The 18,975-nt window shown below is 39.0% G+C and overlaps 1 long non-coding RNA gene across 2 annotated transcripts in view; it reads right to left on the bottom strand.

Moving 5' to 3' along the window:
* The window catches only part of LOC118969175 (uncharacterized), a 465,723-nt gene extending 449,136 nt beyond the window's left edge, over positions 1 to 16,587 (bottom strand). For both annotated transcript variants that reach the window (XR_012130315.1, XR_005057088.2), the window contains exons 1-2: positions 16,445 to 16,587; positions 13,421 to 13,576 (exon numbers count right to left, since the gene is read on the bottom strand). This is a non-coding gene — a long non-coding RNA (uncharacterized lncRNA). The remainder of the gene's footprint in view (positions 1 to 13,420; positions 13,577 to 16,444) is intronic.
* Between the last annotated feature and the right edge of the window lie 2,388 nt (positions 16,588 to 18,975).

Below are 18,975 nucleotides of genomic sequence, written 5' to 3'. Positions count from 1 at the left end.
TTTCTGTGTATAAGGAACAAAGCAGAAAGGTGCCCCTGTGGTTTCCCCCTCCTTCACAACTATCTAAAGCTCTCCTCTTCAGGGCAGAGAGGATTTTAGATTAAGAGAGACTTAAGAAACAAACAACCAAATAAAATGAATAGCCCTTTCTTGGGCTTTAATTGAAAAAAAAATAAAAAAGAAATGTTAAGGCAACCAGAGAAATTTGGATATGAACTTGCTATTAAATAAACATTCAAGAATTATTGTTGATTTTCTTAGGTGTGACATAGCATAGTTAGATCAAAATGTTCCTTTTTTTTTTTAGTTGCATCCTGGAGCACTTAATGAAATGTCATTCTATCTACATGTAAGGGTATGTTTGAAATTTTTCACAATAGTTTTAAGGAAGAGGTAAATTATGTGACAGATGTTGATGGCTGTTCAAACTAGAGGATGAGTTCATAGAGATTCACTGAACTCCTTACTTCTGTGTGTGTGGAAATTTCCATAATAAAAAGTCTATTTGGAAACCTTTGAAGTGCAACCCAGTCCTTGACCTAACCACACATCCCTGCTTTTTATTTCCACAATTTCATTATATTGATTTATCACCCCAATGATTGGCAGCAGAGTGCAATGGTTAAGTTGCAGGCTCTACAGCTACACTGTCTGGGTCCAAATCCTAGCAGTGCCCATTTATGAGAGTTCTTTAACCTCTAAATCTCCTCATCTGTAAAATGGGGGGAATAGATTTACCTTTTTGGACTATTATGAAGATAAATGGGTTAAAAAATATATTTAGAATAATACCTGGTATTGAGCAATGCTTACTATTATGCACTCAATTTTAGTCATTATCATTGTTAGTTAAGGAACTTTTGAAAGCAGGAGGTACTCTACAACATCGTCTAGTCCAATTCCTTTGCTTAAAAGAAGTAAAACTTAAGGTCAAAATTTTTAAATAAAAGAGAAAAACAAAACTGCCTAAGTGTTAGGTGGAAAGACAGAAATGAGAGGGATGAAAAGGAGACAGGGACTCCCAAAGATGACTTAGGGAGTTGATCAAATAGAACCAGAAAGCCAGAAATGACTCAGAGAGTTACTGAGATGAAGCCACAGGGTCCAAGAGTGACTCAGGAAATGTCCAGGGTCTCCCCAGATAAGAAACATCAGAAGCACAGGCACTGCACAGCCCCTCATTTCACCAATCAGAACAAGCCTAGAGAGCTGACAGCTGTCAATCAAGGACCTCTCTGTCCTGCCAAAACCATATAAAAGAAGCCTCAGAATAAGCATCCAGTCCTGTCTTATCTTAGGCAGGCCCTCTCTGTGATTCCGTGCAGAGTGTATTAAAACTTAATTTGCTTTTTTGACTTTGGTCTCTTGTCTCACTATATCTGACTTCCCTGCGACTCCTAGCCGAGTCCTTTCCTTCCTACATAAGGACACAAAGCTGGATAAAGGCTTTTTACAGCAGATTAGAATTCAGCTTTCCTAGAATCCAGGCTAAATCCTTTTCTCTATATTTTATACACTTTAATATATATTCAACATTGAACTGAATCAGTATCTACCTGTTCTCTGTTTAGAACTAAGTAAAAAATTAGAGCTTTTCTCTTAACATACCAACTAGCTGGAAAATATTAGTAATACTAGAGTTTGTACAATGACTTAGCTTTTCAAAGTTCTAACAAGTTCAAGGACAGAAAAAACTAATCTCTGAAGATAGAAATCAACAGTGACTGCCACTGGGTGGGAAGGATTTATAGAAAAGACATATAAAAGGGACATGAGAGAACTTTCTGGGGTGACAGAAATATACTATATCTTGTTGGGGTGTTGGTTACATGGATGTATACATTTTTAAAAACCCATCAAAATCTATGCTTAAGATATATGCTGTAAGTAAATTATACCTCAAATTTTAAAAAGTCTTTCTACATACATATATTTCCCTAGCTTCCTAACACTGTTAGCTACAGCAAATAGACATTTCTTGAGAGCTGAAATTAGAAGTTCTAACCGGGCATGTTCAAAGATATATAGCAAAGTTAAAGCTAGAGATAGGTCTCCTGAGTCTTGGTCCAGTATGACTCCTGGCTCTTGGTCCAGTTTATTCAAGAATAAACTGAAACAACACATGGTATTAGTGTAAGTGGGACAAGAGGGAAAAACAGAAGAATTGCCAGTCTTCACTGGAGAAAATACGAAGAAGACAGAGATCAACACTGGAGAGATGCATCTAGGAAGGCTACATGGGTAAAGCAGGATGTATTTGAGTCTGTTGCTAATGCTCTGTTTCTGACTCATCTAGTCTGGTGGCATCTGCTCCTTTGGATCAATATGTTTCAGGCTGTTGGAGGGTAAGAATCACATTGCATGCAGTGAACTCCAGGCATAAATACTGTCACTTTGAATTGTCCTCTGAGCCCTCTAATTCTGTTTCTTCATTCCTCCTCTCAATTCCTTTCCAATGAGCTCTCAAGAAACTTAAATCCTCTAGGGATAAATTCTGAGCCAAGTGTCTTTACTTTTCCTAATAGCGGAAGCCCTAGGCATTCTGTGGGATACAGCAAGTGTTCAGTGGCTAAAATAAAAGTCCATTGTGCCTTATTCTTCCCTCCAGATCTTATCAATGTGGAAAATAATGCCCATGCTTCACGCAATGGCAAAGAACAGTACAATGTGGTCTTTAATCTGTCCTTCAGTGTTTATATGTGAGCCATTTGGCACCTAGTAACCAAACAGGGGTTTAGTTAAGTGGGGAAAAAGTTGTCACTTTCACACAATGCATCTGAGCTGGGCAGTGTGGTACCACTACTGTCTTAAGGTAGAGCTATCCACTAAGGAGTTCTAAATTGTTCTTGCTTTTATTGGTTTCGATAGCCTGTGTTCAGCTGCACGTAGCTGAATGACTCAGTAGTTCACTAATGTATACAATCCTCATGATCTACAATGTACTAGCTTTTAGGACTGGAAGTTTCCTTTGAGATCCAGGGGTGTGGGTAAGATGTGGGACAGGGAAGGGGCAAGGGTAAGGAGTGGTCCAATTACACAGCAGATCTGCCAAAGCTTGTGACCTCAATCTGTCTTGTGGAACTTAATATGCAATTAATATTTGATTATTCCCTGGCCTACTTGATCTCTAATTGCTCCATCTCTGGTAGTTTTGCTTGCCTAACAACAACAAAAGCTCCCATGGAGAGATTTTATCATAATGCTAAGTCCTAATGGCCATAACTACATACCTGTCTCACAGTTATCATTTCATGAGCAGCTACAAGCACCAGACATGTGATTCTCACAATGACCCTATGAGACAGGCATTAGAATCCTCACTCTACCAACAAGAAAACCAAGGCAGAGATTAAGTAAGTAGTGGGCAGTGCCAGAACTATGATTTGATTTTATGTCTAACTAAGAAAATATTAATACTTTTCATTAATCCACACTTCTCATGGCATTTCCATAATAAGAAAACCTGTAGCTTCAATTAATTACCTATATAACTCTCAAACATTGGTGATTCCTTTCTATCATATTAAATGAACTTTTCAAGCTACCCTTTGGCATTATTTGTCTTAACACTTCTTTTAAAAAGCAAGAAATGGAACTGTCCCAATTACCAAAAGCTGGATATTTCCTTTTTTTTTTGTCCTGCCAGATCCATTTTCACCATTTTCCATTCAGCTTTGTGCCCTGGAAAGCAGCCTTTATGGGCTACACCACTTAGTTCCCTGCCCTCTGGCTTGCAGTTGAGTTTAAACAAAGGGAGGCACTGGATGGTGGTCAAGGGAGGCAAGAGAGTGTTGGTGATAATGTTTTTCTTGTTCTTATAATTCTGACATTGTTAGACACAAGAAAGGTCCTTCAGGTTGGCTTTATTTGGCACCTGCTCCTATCCTGTGATCTAGAACCATAACGATTCCCTTTGAGGTGAAACTTCTCCCTTGGTATGCCCATTCAATTTTAGAGTTCCAACTTCTCCCCACTTTCTTAGCCCCAAGGTGCTTTAACATACCTTGTTATTTTCCCTTAAACCTATTTTATCTCTGTAAATATGTCCTAAATTAAACCTTCCTCAATTGCACCATTTGAGGATCTCAAGTAGTTCCTGCAGGGATTCAGAATGATACAACCTGAACCCTAAAATTTCCTTAGTGCTTTGGATTATTGAACAAATACAAGATGTTTTTTCACACATTCAATTATACATTCATTCCACAAATACTTGTTGAGCACCTATTGTGTGGCAGGCACTAGGTTTACAATGGTGACAGATACAGCCACTGCTCTTCTACAGCACTAAATAAAGTTGGGTAGCCAGATTAAACAGATAATCATACAAACCAGGGAATTGTGCCATGTGCCATGGCTCCATGAGGGCTAATGATAGGAGTTGATACAGTCAGGAAAATCAGAAAAAGCGTACCTGAAAAGGGAAAACTTCAGCAGATCTCTAAAAGACAAATAGGTGTTTATTGGGCATAGAAGGAAAGAAAGCTCATTCCAACAGAAGTTGATGGCTGACAAAGGCTTGTGTGGCTGGAACACAGAAAGCAGGAGTGCGCTTGAGGAAAAATGAAGCTGAACAGGTTTTGTAGGACGTATTTTAAAAATTGGCTTTATTCTCTAATTACAGTGTGGAGACTGGACTGGATGGCTAGAGAAGACTGAGCATAGACCTGGTAGGAGTCTATTACTGAAGTAGACAAAGTGAGAATTAATCTAAATGGTGGCAGGAAAAACAGAGTAATTTGGATAGATTTGCCCTTGCTGGGGAGATTTCAGTGCCTGGTTCCTTATATACATTAATACAACTATCTTAGATCAATGAAAATCTTAGCAAATGGAAAAATGTTGCCTTCTCTTTGTGAGATGGGGTTCAAGAAATATTATTCTAGATCTAAGGAGGGTAAGATTCAGCAATGCAGTTATACACACAGGGTCAGGACATAAAAACTGTCCCCATAATGACTTCTTGCCTTGCCTCTAATAATCTTCGGTGCTTAGAAATTACATAAGAGGGAGAGACTGAGCTCTAGAGAGAACTGAGACACTCAGAGACCTGAGTTGCCTTCCTTGCTTACTGCCTACTGTGTTGACTATGCAATTAATTAATTTATCTAATCTTTACATTTCTCTTCTGTAAAATGAGAATAATAAGAATTTCAATGGGCTATTCTAATGATTAAATTAGGTAATGTATGTATACACATATGCTGTTAGCTAACTCAAGTAACAAAATACTCAGATTTAAAACAATTTAATCAAAGAAAACTTACTATATAATATAGTGTAAAGTCTTAAGTATGACAGATCTCAAGGTTGATTGACTCAGCAGGTTAATTAACTTCTTTCTTATTTTCTCCTCTGTCACCCTTGATGTGTTGTTGACTCTGTCTGGAGCTGGTTCCCGTCATGATCATAAGTTAGAAGTGTCACATTTAAAGAGAGAAACATCTAAAGGAGAAAAGAAGTATCTTTTCTACTATGGCCTATATAAATTGAGAGATCTTTGCCAAACAGCAACAGATTCGTATCTCAATAACCATAACTCAAGTGTAAGATACACAAGGGCAGGAATTTTTGTCTGTTTTGCTTACCGATGTATCCAACATTCAAAATAGTGGTTAGACCTCAATAACTATTCTTTGTTTCAGTGGACTGTATATCTAACTCTAATCCAACCCTAGTGAGAAAAGTAGGATTACCATGCTTTCACACTTTTTCTGTAAAAGGCAAAATAATAAACAATTTTAGACTTTATAGGCCTTTACAATCTCTGTGGCAGGTTCTTCTTTAATTAACCCTATCAAAACATAAAAAAGATTCTTAGCTCATGGGTCTTCCAAAGCAGTCCTGAGACTAGATGGCCTGCGAGCCATGGTTTGCTGATCTCTGGCTCAGACTAATCATGTGGGGTGAAATGGATGGAGAGCTGAGCACCATGACCAGTAGAAGATGAACAACACTCAGCAGAGTCCTCAAGAATATAAAAAGCACTCAGCAAATATTAGCTGCTATTGTTTTCTAATGATACTATTATTTTTCCTTGTTCTTGTTATTCTAGGAGAGCTGGACTCTGGAGACCTCTGCTCTGTGATAAACCTGACACAGGTTGTTGACTGACTCTCTAACCCTAGACTGAAGCAGCATCTGGGGTACAAGTCATGTAAGCATAGAAGATATACCATATAAGAATAAGTAAACAAACAGAAAACAATAAGCTCAGGGTCAAAAATCGAGATTCACAAAATTAGTAGAGGACATGATAGTTGTATTATGGTGGAAGAAATGAGTTCTGTTCTCAAAGTTTAGAAAATTCAAAGTTAAAATGTAAAATAAGTTCCTTTACTGGTTCAGAGTCTTGAATAGGCTAATAAGAAACAACTCTTCCCATGGTAAAACCCTGTATGTCGGGGGATTGGCTTAAAGATGGTGGAGTAAGAAGCGAGACATAAACCTCCTCCCAAAACCACATATAATATGAAAATATAGAAAATACAAATAATCTTCAAAGAGCAACAGGAAAGAAGGCTGTGTCAGATTGCCTACATTTAGGGAAAAGTGCAGACCTCACAAAAGGGTAAAGTACAAAAGCCCCAGTCCTGCGGGACCCAAGCCCTTCCCCCAACCCAGCTCACTGACAAGAAAAAGAGAAATGGAATGGGAACGGGGTAGAGGCTTAGGACTACTGAACACCCAGCCCTGGAGATCTGCTCTGAGAACAAGAACCTACATCACATGGTGCTCTGAAGATTAGTGGGGTTGGAAAGCTAAGATCGGCAGAATACTCGGAGAGACTGAGATTCCAGCCACTTGTGGAGAACAGGTACCCACAACCAGCCACTCTGGGACAAAAGAAAGGTGGGTTCTCTGAGAGGTGTCCCAACTGCGAGAGGCCTGCTAAAGGGGCATGGATTGCACAAAGCTTGCTGCTCAGGAGAAATGACAGTTGGAAAAAATTGTCCCAGCACACTCAGCCCAGCAGGTTGGGAACTTTCAGGAGCTTCAGGCACTCCATCCCCCTGGCTGTCAGTGCAGCTCCAAAGCCCCCACCATGATAAACATCCTGCAGCTCCTTCCTCCTGGCTGGCACTGGCTTGCAAATCTGATGCCCCCGGCATTGCACCAGACCATCCACAGGGAAGCCCTGCCTATGGCATCTACAAAGGCATAGCATAAAGGCTTCTCCTTATGTGCTCACCCACTAGCCCTGGCAGTGGAGGCAGGCACTGCAGCCGGGAAGCAGGAAAGAGATCTCTCCTTCTGGCAGGCAAGAGCTCTTTCCTTCTGACAGGCACCAGTGCAGTTTTCCTGTGACCACGGTTGTTGCTCCAGGCCAGCCAGAGGGCAGGCCCACCTACAGCAGCTACAAGAGTATATCAAAGAGGCTGCTCCCCACGAATATGGCTCACTGGCCCTGACAGTGGAGGAAGGCACTATGACTGGGAAGCCGGAAAGTGCTCTCTCCTCCTGGCAGGTACCAGCACCACTATACCTGTGACCCCCACCATCACTCCAGGAGCTGAGCAGCTGCAGAGAATAGTGGGCAGTAGAGGGCACCACATATACCAACTTATTACTACAAATATGAAACAGCAAAAGAACCTTGTACAAACCAAAATCCCACAAACACCAGAAAGAAGGCCAAGTGAAAATGAACTCAACAATCTTCCTGAAAAAGATTTCAAAATAAAAATAATAAACATGCCAATGGAGGTACAAAAAAATAGTCAAGACTTCAGGGAGGAATACAAGAAAAAGATAGAAACTTTGAAAAATACAGTATATGAAGTGAAACATACACTGGAGGGATTCAAAACCATATTAGATGAAGTAGAGGAGAGAGTAAATGAAATAGAAATTATAGAACAGGAATATAAAGAAGTTGAGGCACAGAGAGAAAAAAGGATCTCTAGGAATGAAAGAATATTAAGAGAACTGTGTGTCCAATCCAAACAGAACAATATTCGCATTATAGGGGTACCAGAAGATGAAGAGAGAGAGAAAGGGATAGAAAGTGTCTTTGAGAAGGTAACTACTGAAAACTTCCCCAATCTGGGGAAGGAGATAGTCTCTCAGACCATGGAGGTACACAGATCTCCCAACACAGGGACCCAAGGAAGACAACAACAGAGCATTGAAAGCAGCCAGAGAGAGAAAAAATATCACATACAAAGGAAAACCTATCAGGCTATCATCAGACTTCTCACCAGAATCCTTACAGGGCAGAAGGGAGTGGCATGATATATTTAATACAATGAAACAGAAGGGCCTCAAACCAAGAATACTTCACCCAATAAGATTTTCATTTAAATTTGAAGGAGGGATTAAGCAATTTAGAGATAAGCAAAATTTGAGAGAATTTACCTCCCACACACTGCCTGTATAGTGTATTTTAGAGGGACTGCTATAGATGGAAGTGCTCCTAAGGCTAAGTAGCTATTATCAGAGAAAATAAAACCACAGTAAAGGAATTAGACCAATTAATGAGTAAGCAATGGCAAAATTATATCAACTACTCCAAAAGTCAGTCAAGCAATACACAAATAGTATAGAATATGACACCTAATATATAAAGAATGGAGGAGGAAGAAAAAGAAGGGAGAAAAAAAAAGAACCTTTAGGTTGTGTTTGAAATAGCTTAATAAGTGAGTTAAGTTAGACTGTTAGATAGTAAAGAAGCTACCCCTGAACCTCTGGTAACAATGAATCCAAAGCATGCAATGGCAATAAGTACATACCTATCAATAATCACCCTAAATGTAAGTGGTCTGAATGCACCAATCAAAAGACATAGAGTCACTGAATGCATAAAAAAACAAGACCCATCTATATGCTGCCTACAAGAGACTCACTTCAAACCCAAAGACATACACAGACTGAAAGTGAAGGGATAGAAAAAGATATTTCATGCAACTAACGGAGAAAAAATCAGAAGCTGTAGTACTTGTAAAAGACTTCAAAACAAGAAAGTCACAAGAGACAAAGTAGGGCATTACATTAAAGGAGTCAATCCAACAAGAGGACAGAACAATTATAAATATCTAAGCACCCAACACAGGAGCACCTATATATGTGAAACAAATACTAACAGAATTAAATGGGAAATAGAATGCAGTGTATTCATTTTAGGAGACTTCAACATACCAACCACTCCAACAGATAAACCAGACAAAATAAGAAGACAGAGGCACCGAACAACACATTAGAACAGACAGACCTAACAGACATCTACAAAACACTCTACCCAAAAGCAGCAGGATACACATCCTTCTCAAGTGTACATGGAACACTTTCAAGAATAGATCACATATTAGGCCACAAAAAGAGCCTCAGTAAATTCAGAAGGATTGAAATGTACCAATCAGCTTCTCAGACCAGAAAGGTATGAAACTAGAAATAAATTATGCACAGAAAACAAAAAGTCCCACAAATACATGGAGGCTTAACAACATACTCCTAAATAACCAATGGATCAATAACCAAATAAAAACTGAGATCAAGCAATATATGGAGACAATGCTTACCTCGGGAAAGAAGAACAATCCCATATGAACAGTCTAAATTCACAGTTAACAAAACTAGAAAAAGAAGAACAAATGAGGCCCAAAGTCAATAGAAGGAAGCACATAATAAAGATCAGAGCAGAAATAAATAAAATTGAAAGGACTAAAACAATAGAAAGAATCAATAAAAGCAGGAGCTGGTTCTTTGAGAAAATAAACAAAATAGATAAACACCTACCCAGACTTATCAAGAAAAAATCAGAGTCTACAGATATAAATAGAATCAGAAATGAGAAAAGAAAAATCACTATGGACACCACAGAAATACAAAGAATATTAGAGAATACTATGAAAAATTGATGCTAACAAACTGAATAACCTAGAAGAAATGGACAACTTTCCAGAAAAATACAATTTCCCAAAGCTGACCCAGGAAGAAACAGAAAACCTGAACAGACCAATTACCAGCAAGGAAATTGAATTGGTAATCAAAAAGCTACCTAAGAACTAAATCCCTCCCTGGACCAGATGGCTTCACCACTTAATTTTACCAAACATTTAGTGAAGACCTAATACCCATACTCCTTAAAATTTTCCAAAAAGTGGAAGAGGAGGGAATACTTACCAACTCTTTCTATGAGGCCAGAATCACTCTAATACCAAAACCAGGCAAAGACACCACAAAAAAAGAAAATTACAGACCAATATCCCTGATGAACATAGATGCAAAATTACTCAACAAAATATTAGCACACTGATTTCAAAAATACATCAAAAAGATCACCCATCGTGATCAAGTAGAATTTATTCCAGGGATGCAAGGATGGTTCAATAATAGAAAACACATCAACACATACACCACATCAACAAAAAGGACAAAAACCAAATGATCATCTCCAAAGATGCTGAAAAAAAATTCAACAAAATTCAACATCCATTCATGATAAAACTCTCAACAAAATTGTTATAAAGGGCAAGTACCTAAACATAATAAAGGCCATATACAACAAACCTACCTGGGAATAAACCTAATGAAGGAAGTAAAAGACCTATACCCTGAAAACTAAAAGACACTCATGAGAGAAATTAAATAAGATTCCATTAAATAGAAATACATCCCAGGCTCATGGATAGGAAGGATTAATATTGTCAAAATGGCCATCCTGCCTAAAGCAATCTACAGATTCAATGCAATCCCTATCAAAATACCAACAGCATTCTTCAACAAACTAGAGCAAATAGGTCTAAAATTCACATGGAACCACAAAAGACCCCGAATAGCCAAAGCAATCCTGAGAAGGAAGAACAAAGCTGGGGGATTACACTCCCCGACTTCAAACTCTACTACGTAGAGCCACAGTAATGGAGACAATTTGGTACTGGCATAAGAGCAGACCCATAGACCAATGGAACAGACTAGAAAGCCCAGATATAAACCCAAGCATATGTGGTCAATTAATATATTATAAAGGAGCCATGACATACAATGGGGAAATGACAGCCTCTTCAACAGCTTGTGTTGGCAAAACTGGACAGCTACATGCAGGAGAATGAAACTGGATTATTGTCTAACCCCATACACAAAAGTAAACTTGAAATGGATCAAAGACCTGAATGTACATCATGAAACCATACAACTCTTACACACAATATAAGCAAAAATCTCCTGAATATAAACATGAACAACTTTTTCCTGAACAAATCTCCTCAGGCAAGGGAAACAAAAGCCAAAATGAAGAAATGGGACAACATCAAACTAAAAAGCTTCTGTACAGTAAAGGACACCATCAGCAGAACAAAAAGGCATGCTACAGTTTGGGGAACATATTTGTAAATGACATATCCAACAAGGGGTTAACATCCAAAATATATAAAGAACTCACATGCTTCAACAACCAAAAAGCAAATAACCCGATTATAAAATGGGTGGAGGATACGAACAGACAATTCTCCAAAGAAGAAATTCAGATGGCCAACAGGCACATGAAAAGACACCCCACATTGCTAATTATCAGGGAAATGCAAATTAAAACTACAGTAAGATATCACCTCACAACAGTTAGGATGGTCAGCATCAAAGCGATTAAGAACAACAAATGCTGGTGAGGATGTGGGGTAAGGGGAACCCTCCTACAGTGCTGATGGGAATGTAAATTAGCTCAACCATTATGGAAAGCAATATGGAGGTTCCTCAAAATACTAAAAATAGAAATACCATTTGACCTGGGAATTCCACTCCTAGGAATTTACCCAAAGAATACAAGTTCTCAGATTCAAAAAGACATATGCAACCCTATGTTTATTGCAGCACTATTTACAATAGCCAAGATATGGAAGCAACCTAAGTGTCCATCCGTAGATGAATGGATAAAGAAGAGGTGGTACATATACACAATGGAATACTATTCAGCCATAAAAGGAAACAAATCCTATCATTTGCAACAACATGGATGGAACTGAAGGGTATTATTCTAAGTGAAATAAGTCAGGCAGAGAATGACAAGCACCAAATGATTTCCCTCATTTGTGGAGTATAATAACAAAGCAAAACTGAAGGAACAAAATAGCAGCATACTCACAAACTCCAAGAAGGGACTAGCGGTTACCAATGGGGAGGTAAGGGGGTAGGTGGGTGGAAAGGGAGGGAGACTGGGATTGAAGGGCATTATGATTGGCACACATGGTGTAGGGGGGGAGGTCACAGGGAAGACAGTGTAGCACACAGAAGACTAGCAGTGATTCTGTCATCTCACTACACTTGATGGACAGACTGCAATGGGGTTTGGGGGATTTGATAGTATGGGTGACTGTAGTAACCACAATGTTTTTCATGTGAAACCTTTGTAAGAGTGTATATCAGTGATACCTTAATTTTAAAAATCCTATGTATCATTGTCTGTACAATAGAATTCTTTTTCAGAAGTCCTTGCTATGACATTTTAAAAATCATTGCTTTTAAGGTTTGTAGATGACACACCACCTTCACTGTTTATATTATCTCATCTTTAACAGCAGTCCATTGAAGCTGAGAGAATGATATTATTATCCTCACTCACTGAAGATATTAAAAACATTTAACAATCAATATGGCTTGGGACCAACCATAGCCCTGCAATGGGGTGGGTCCTCAATGACCCCTGCTGAGCTCCATACCTTTTTGTTGCTTAATTACAGGGAGGTTGGAAAGAATTCAGTTAGAGTGGTTATTCATCAAACAGTACTGAAGGATTTCAATATTTAATAAACAGTATGGCTGTACTAGTGTATACCAGACCACTATCAGCCCCATGTACTTTTGCCAAGGAAAAAAAAAACTGACATGGCTTTTCTAGGACTATGTACCATAAATGACAAAGCTTGTATTCAAAGTTAGTCTTCAAAGATCCCAAACCTCTACTATTACTGGCTTTCTTTACTTGTGTGTTCTTTCTCACATTCGTGGACCACCCTAATCAGTGACTCACACCAGGGAGAAGAATACAGCAGTTAGAGACAAAAGACTTACATTCAAGTCCTACTTCTGTTATTTATTAATTGTGAGACTTTGGGCAATTCACTTGATCCTACAAGACTGACTTTCTTCACTGGGGAAATTATAGTTACCATGTCAGCATAGGAAGGCAGCTGAAGAAAAGCTTTATAAAATATTCAGTGCTATTCAGATGTCAGCCATTCATGTTATGGGCAGATTGGCAGTTTTCATCTTAAAAATCTGAATGCTGGAACTGGAATTCTTTCCTCAAATGAGAAAACTCAGACTTCTGAGAGATTGAATTACTTGCCAAATGTCACACAGCTATAATAATAGAGCCAGGACTGATTTCAAAGCTCTTGCCTTCCATTCACGGCTCTTTGCTGGGCAGCCTCCAAATTCACCTCGTAGGCTAACTACAAAGATGGAAATGTGAATGATCTTAACTTACAGTCATAGCATTGTTGGCAGGCTCTTGTCATCAGCTCATTCCAAGACTGCATGAAGGTCTGCTTCTGGCCCAGCACACACCTGTAGTTCAGGGCGCCCCCAGCCAATTTGCTAGGTCTCTTCAGCAGCAACAGGCCTGCAAGTCACTCCAGTGGCTCTGGAAGTGGAATAGCAGAATGTGGTGTTAACGATATTTCTGCTACAGACACAGCACAGCAGGTAGAAGACAGCATGAATGGGGACAGTGCCTGCACCACAAGGGTGACTTCCAAGGCGTCATTTGCCACAGGCCGAAGGGGTCATCCATCCTAGTGTGACAATTGTGAAGGGTTATTCTCAGCCTATTAAGATTCAGGCTACATTGTCTCAAAAAGATAACCCTCACTGAAAAGCAACAGTCAAATGATATGGATATAGCCCACTCCCAGAACTTCAGGCAAATTGAGTAAAGTAAGGTGGTTTTGTGAAATAAGCCTGGCTTTGGAGTCAGACAATTTTTAAATTCAGAAACCAAGACTTCCATTTACTAGTTCTGGTAGTCATTTGCACTGTCCCCAAAATTTCTCACCCAGTCCTCTGGGTACGTAATAGAGCCATGCTTCCTAGCCTGCCTATGGTTAGGTAGAGTCACGTGACTGGTCCTGGCCAAAGCATGATGAAAAAAAGAAATGTATGTCACTTCTAGAGCAAGATTGTATTGCTGATGACACTCTCTAGAGATGTCTTTCCCTCTGGTACAGCAACATTTGTGATGGCTGCTGCTCTGTAGGATGCAGGCTACATCCTAAGTACAATGAGCAGAGCCCTCCTGCTGACTCACTGTGAATGTGGGACACAAGCAAAAAATAAGCTTTTGTGTTTTAAGTCACTGAGAAGTGGAGGTTGTTTATTATCACAGCATTATCTAGCCTATCCATATTGATACATTAGCTATAAGATTTTTCATAAATTAATTTTTCTGAGCATGAGATTCTGATGTGTAAGGATGCATACCTTTTAGAGTTGTGAGGATTACAGCTCCTAGCACATATTTGGTCATTGTTAGCTATTACTATTATCAAGCTATAACTATTGTTAGCTATTGCTATTGTGAAAACAGGGAGAAATGCAGGTGGAAGCAAGAAATCCTTACACAGACTCCACTCAGTCAGTCACCTAGACATAGAGCTTTGGCAGCCAGGACAGCCAGCTAGAAAGCGGCCCCAAATATCTTTCATCACTCATTCATTTCTTCATTTTATAAATACATATTATCTACTATGTGACAGACACTGTTAATGCAATGGAAATATAAGAAACAAGTTCAAGCTCTTATGGACTTTACCTAGAACACCTCATGCGTTTGAACGGCTGCTTTTCAGATTACCTAATTGTATCCTCAGAGAAAACAAGGAGCTTAGAATTTGATCCTTTGCATTTTGCATTTTTGGGATTGGCATTTTAGGAATTTTTAATTCCTTGGAAATATTTTCACATATTTTAACAGATTTAATCCTCACTGCACTCTTACAAATAGGTGAGGAAGTTATTACTATGTAAATTCACAGGTGGGGAAATTAAGGCTGGGTAAAGTTATCTTGCTTTTGTTAGCATCCAGCTACTCAGTGGCACTGCTAACTCTCAGTTCCTCATTCAGACTTTAGCATTTTTTTTAACCCCAGATTAACAATAAAAACTTGTACTACCATCTTGCCCAGGGATACTCCTGGATAACACTGAAAGTGCTTTAGATGAAATATAATGGAGTTACTCTATGGTTATAGTAATAAACTACAACAAATAGGATACTCAACAAAACTGTCCTGTACCAAATTCTGCCTACTAATGGATCAAATTTCAGGAAGTTTCTACTTCACAACTCCATGTGTGGAAAGAGATCCAAGCACACCTCTAACGCAGGCATTTTTACCACATTGGTACAGTATGTAAGAAGAAAAGACCAACACAGATATTATCTGTCTTCTGTTGTTTTTTACTGTAGAAAATGTCCTAGAAAGCTAAGCCACACATAGGGCCTCACCAATAGCTCAATATCTTCCTCTAAGCCCATTCCCTGAAAATTCAACATGTCAAGGAGCATTTCAAACATCTCTCTTTTATGGAACCTTCTTTAATTGCCCTGTCGTAAGTGACTTCCTATCATTTTTTGTTTGTTTGCATCTTAATCTGACACCTACTGTATCCTCAAGTCATGTTCAGATGGCAGTGAAAACAGCCTGACTGAGCTGCTATTCCACATTAGGAAATGATGGAAATATATAAGGAATTTAGATTGAGGCAAATTATGGAGGCCCCCACATGCAGACTAAAAAAAATTTAGATTTTCCTGTATAGGCAAGAGAAGCTGCTGGGGAAACTTGGAGTATTTACAAAATATAAATAAAATCATATGATCACTTGTGCTGCTAAAGGAAAGGGAGAAGGTGGATGGAAACCAGGGTTTGAATAATGTGAAATGAGAGTTAACCCAAACAGTTATTTTTGTCTTGGAGACATCTTCAGATTTACACTTGACTAGTTAGACTTAATTCTAATCAGATAAAGCTGCAGCTTAACTCCTGAATCATAAGAGTTGGAAAATAGTGTCTGCAAGGCCACATCACCTGTGAAGTTTTATAGGCATTCTCCTAGATCAGCCCTTTCATGGACAGTAGACCCTATTTTCCCAACAGGTCAGAGGACTCCAGAATGTAAGTACTCTTTCCACCAAGTTAAGAAGTTGAAGTAACCAAACACTGGCTCTGAAAAGTAAGTCTCTATTTACCCAGATGTCATTCATTATTGGGATTCTTCATCAATCAATGGGCTTCTTCAGTTGGCAAACCCATCATTCATGGCAACTAGCTAACACTTTGCACCCTTTCCTAGGTGGTGTTAAAATCTGAGGTGCCCTGCATTCTTTGTGTGTAAGACACATAGACTTCTTTTTCTGCATGAACTCAATCAAAAGCAGTCAGGAATGGCTTTTCAACATCTCCCAAATGAAATCGCGACTCCGCTCCACCACAACCCGACTCCAACCTACCAACTGGCTTGGCTGACACCGCTTCGCGTCCCATCTCGGTGGAAACCTGTCCTGATAGCAGCTGTTGCCCCTCACTCATTCACTGTCACTAACCCGGCCAGGTGTTTCCGGGGCTGAAACGTCTTGACAGCGGTCGCCATTTTGTTTTCCCCGCGCTCTGGAGAGCCGCGTCCGTTCCCGCTGAGCCCGGCAAAGGCCTCTCTGTCGCTCAGTCCTCCAGCGCCCCTCTATGGTACATCCTCTGTACTACAGACATGGTACTGTCTCCTTCCCTGCTCCCTATTCCTCCCTAGCTAATCGCTGTCTACCCTAAGAACACCAGCCTTAGCCAAACTGTATTTAGCACGTTCTCTCTAATAGTGATCTTCAAAATTCTCGGTTTACTTACTTGCCAAAAGATTGAAAGCTAAGTACCCATCCACACACTTTTAAGTAGTCCTCTAAAATTTTTCATCATGAATTTAAATAATTGCAAAGGGTGATATTTCCAGTATATGGTAAACAACAACTTTTTAAAACAAAACTGTTGCCTCTCTTTATAAATTTGCCCACTAAAATTTAAATACCACAGTGATTCGGTACCCATCCATTTGAAAATAGGTAAATGAACACTTCTTTACCATATACTTTATTTTACATTGTTGGGGTTTTTTTTGGTCACTAAAGAGAATGCCCTCCTAGAATTTATCCAAATGAAATATATATATATATGCTTTATTGATCATCCTATCATACTTCTCTGCAACAAAAATAGGTGTGTTATTTAAAACATACATTCATGTTTTTAATTTCTTATATCCATAATTCTCCTAAATTAAGTTAACCATTAAAATCATTAGTAATACACAACTGTTACAGATAACATAAGTATATTACAAAGTTTGATAATTATTGAACATAAAAAGAACTTTTACATAACATGTGTCTTTTAATAACATAGACATAATATATATTACATACTTTACAAAATTCCTCATAGGAAATGTAGGGCTGAAGTTGCAAAAGAAGGCCACCAGAGCTATGACTGTCTTTTATGAGGTGCAGAAGGAAGTAGCAACCTCCTTGCTCTCCTCAACGACTCCTCAGGGCATTTAGGGGAAAGACAACTAGGGGGTTGAAAATCTACCACGTTGGGTCTAAACTTCCCTTTCAGGAATTTTCTTTCACACTTTCCTTACAAAACACGCTCCTCTGCCAACACACATTTTTCTCATTTCTGCTTTTTGCTTTATATGAGATACCCTCTCCCCAGGCGATACAATATAGTAAGATTTGGAAATGTGGGAGGTTATGCCTTTTGTCAAGTGGTAGAAAAGTGATTATAAAAGGAAAGAAGTGGACAGAGAACTAGAATATTCACCTTAGGCTGATCAATTTTCTTTTTTAAGTAAGTGTGGAGCTTTAGGATCTAGAAACAAATTCCCTTAATCTCTCTCACCCCATTTAACCCCTTGAAGAATTTCTATTCACACTTAATGATACAAGTAATCCAGTTTATTAACAGCTGGTCTAAAGAGAGTGGATATTTGGATTTCAAATGGCTCAACTATGGGCATGCAAAGTAAAACTGGATAAAAGAACAAATAAACAGGTGCAAAAGAGAAATAAGCATTTATGAAGCCCAGATTATGTGTCAGGTACTGGATTCGGTGTTTTCATATATCCAAACTGATTTCAGTCCTTACATTGACTCTGATAGAGAAATGGAGCATGCATGAGCTTCCTCTACAACATTGACATGCAAATATTCTCACACACTTTCATTGTTTTTTATTCAAATCAAATTTGGCTTAGTCCACCTGAGATGGCAAAAAGTCAGCTACCACTGACTTTCAGAGGGAATTGTCCTCTTTCCTCTGCACAGTATACCCCACTTCCCCAAAAAGCCCTGGGGAGGTCACAGCCTTGGGGAAAGGGAACAGCTAATATACAAAGAAACTTAATTCCCTTAGGATCCAGGGAGCAAGATAGCAGTTAACATCTCAGTAAAACTTCTAATGGCATAGTCACTCTTACCCACATTTTAGAGATGAGAAAACTGAAATTCAAGGAGTTGAAACAATTTGCATAAGGCAAACAGCCAGCCAGGAATGTCTGGAACTTAGAATGGCCTTGCTCCAGTTTTAACTATTTCACTAATTAGACATGAAAATGTTAGCTTTATTTATTTTTTTCCTCAGCAGCTGTCTCACATGCATTTAGAAAGCAAGGCAGGCCTTCTCAGTGGGTATTTGTGGGTATTGCTTAAAGTGGAATACTGGAACCTTGGTGAGGTTTGTTACTCAAAGATAGGATATAAATGAGACACTTGCGTACCAAGTGTCAGTCACATTTCTTGCTTCCTCCATTTACATCTGTGTTTCTGATTGGCAGGGAAATAACTTGACCTCATTAGGGTCATTCCATTGGAAAACTCAAAGCCAACTGGCATATTTATTGGGTATCTCCATGGCATTCCCTTCTACCAGCCTACCAGGGGACTACTAGGAAATTCTGGTCTGTCTCCACACAAAGGAGGATATGGAAGAGAG

This window comes from Manis javanica, chromosome 1, assembly GCF_040802235.1.
Source record: "Manis javanica isolate MJ-LG chromosome 1, MJ_LKY, whole genome shotgun sequence".
NCBI classification, from domain to species: domain Eukaryota; kingdom Metazoa; phylum Chordata; class Mammalia; order Pholidota; family Manidae; genus Manis; species Manis javanica.
Note: the sequence above shows the minus strand (reverse complement) of the source record. Positions and strands in the feature narration are given on the sequence as shown.